Source organism: Penaeus japonicus, unplaced genomic scaffold (assembly GCF_977035675.1).
Source record: "Penaeus japonicus unplaced genomic scaffold, GWHDUDI00000001_assembly GWHDUDI00000012, whole genome shotgun sequence".
NCBI classification, from domain to species: Eukaryota; Metazoa; Arthropoda; class Malacostraca; order Decapoda; family Penaeidae; genus Penaeus; species Penaeus japonicus.
Genome location: NW_028234414.1, coordinates 17,992,232 through 17,994,731, shown reverse-complemented (window position 1 = coordinate 17,994,731; position 2,500 = coordinate 17,992,232). Strand labels below are relative to the sequence as shown.

The 2,500-nt window shown below is 39.8% G+C and overlaps 1 protein-coding gene across 24 annotated transcripts in view; it reads left to right on the top strand.

Annotated features, from left to right (window-relative positions):
- Positions 1-2,500, top strand: part of LOC122266136 (uncharacterized) — a 383,334-nt gene that overhangs the window by 61,553 nt on the left and 319,281 nt on the right. The gene's annotated exons all lie outside the window — the stretch shown is intronic.

Genomic DNA, 2,500 nt, shown 5'->3' with positions numbered 1-2,500 from the left:
GTGTCATCTGTCATGTAACACACTGGCCACCGGTGACGTAATCATGACAGAACTTAATGGTCATAGGTAGGATCATATTTCCCCCACGAAGTAGGATTTTCATTATTAGTGTTTCAGGAAGCCAGCTGAGTTTCATCTGGGACTAATCGGTGTACAATAGCCAGAGCGAAAGCAAGAAATTTGAGGGGGGGGGGGGGAAACTGAAAAGAAATACGAGAATCTGACGCCATTTGCCTGTGACGTCACGGAAAAAATGGCGACCCAGACACCTGTACCGTTGCCTCTCAATCACGGTGATTCATCCTGCTATCTTGCATGCTTGCCGTCCACACGTAAACATTGGTTGGCACACACACATGCACACATACACTCTATGTAGAATTCACGTACATACACCTGGTTGAGTGACATTAGGAACCTGGCTGGCGACCATTCTCTGGAGGCTAAAATTAGACAAAGCTCTTGTGGGATCGGCCACAGCACCGTCCGAAACCCTGCATCCGCATCTGATAGCTTTAGGATGGGGAGAAGTTCAAGGCAGGGCAGATGATGGGGAGATATGATCAAACCTGCTATTCGGAGATTATAGGTTAGGCTCTCGAGCAAAATGGTACCATGGAAAATGCCATTATTCATCGTATTGAATGGGTATCTGAAGGGAGAAGGAAATTATCCCAGATTCAGCGAAAAGATACATTATCCGGGTTAATGATTAGTTCAAATAGAAATGACTCTCATGGCAAGCCGATAGCTCCGCAGAATTTCAAAAGGCCACGTAAAAAAAAATATAAAAAATGCTTTCACGACAAAGACAAATTAACGCGAACAGAAGTACTCACGACAATCTTCACAAAATTGCGACAAAACTCAAAATGGCGAGAGACAAGCAAAATTGCCAATAACCATAGTACCATTAACACTATCTACAACTTAACAGAACACATACAGTCAAGTGCCATCTTTACCGAAGCAGTATTGAGAGGGATGGGAAAGGTAACTTGGACTCGGGGAAAGTTGGAGAAGGAGGTATTATTAACTTAGAAGAATGTTCGGAGGGAGATGGGGGTCGGGGGTGAAATGGGCCGTACAAGACTAGAAATATATCTATAGGGCGACTCAGCTAGGATCAGCCGGAATATATGTACAGTCACATGATAAAGGTACTCTGCTGCAGGACGGATTGCACAAAAGGAGATGGTCAGATGTTTACATTACTGTTGACACTATGATTATTTAGATCTGAATTACCAAAAATATTAAAGAATATATACCCAAGTAACAAGTCGTATATTGCACCAGGATAATGCGAATCTACCTTTGTGCATATAGTTATCATTGAGCGATATGATATTGATCACCACAGCTGTTATGATGAACAATTAGCATGTTTTTTTTACGTCACATGATACATCTGAATTTGTAAAGATATTATGTGAATGAATATCTGGGGTTACCGCGTGGTGTGGTCCGATATAGACTGGACACTGTGTTACGTATTATATAATGCAGTTATGATTACACAACAGGATAAAACGTCGTAAGGTCATCGCTCTATACGAATGAATGCTGTGTTTTTTTTTTTCTTTTTATATTCTAGGAAGATGCAAGTCTCCTAGCTAGTAATTAAGGTTCATATCTGGTCAAATTACATAATACCTGGGACATCCCACTTATAAGAACCTTAAGTCAGAGATGCTATTAAAGACTGTTCTAATACATTGATTTGATTTGACTATTCAAATTTAATTCGAAGAGCTTAATTTTTAATTAAGCCAAAGGCATACCACCTTCGATCTAACCTTTATATTATGAACTGACTAGAGGAACTGGTTTACAGTGCTAAACTGTAGAGGTGGTATATTAGACATGTTAGAGGGGATGATGGAATATAGATGTAGTAAAATAAGTATTATAGAAATGTCAGTAATAGGCGATAATATTGATGGTCATTGTAGCAGTTAGACTGAAGCTACTTTACTCTTGACATCCTTGCCATGATGCTTGTGTCAAAATCCACCAACCTATTTGAGTTTTGCGATGTATCTTTATATTGCTGAATCACTGTTCATTAAATTGTGAGGAGAACTAGTGATACCTGTGTGAATGTGATATGTTCTGAAATGGCTCAGGACATCTAACAGTGATTGTTGTAACAAAGAAAGTAGTAAAAGTAATAACTGGCCCGATACCTGATGACTGTTATAATCTTGATGATACATATAGTCACAGGCTTGCTGAAGAATGTTTTTCGGCTGCTTATCTAAATACTTGCCTTTACAGGGAAGGGGCATTCGGGTAGTTATGTGCTAGAGACACTTAGAAATGAAATATTCGGTTTAGTAGCCGGGGAAATGTTAATACCAGAAACAGAAGATACGTTGATGATAAAAGATGATGATACTGGTGACGCCGTTAGATGACATGGACATTTGTGACACAGGCGGTTAACTGTGGCAAATGGTGGAACCAGTGAATGTTGATGGTACTTGTGGTACTGGTG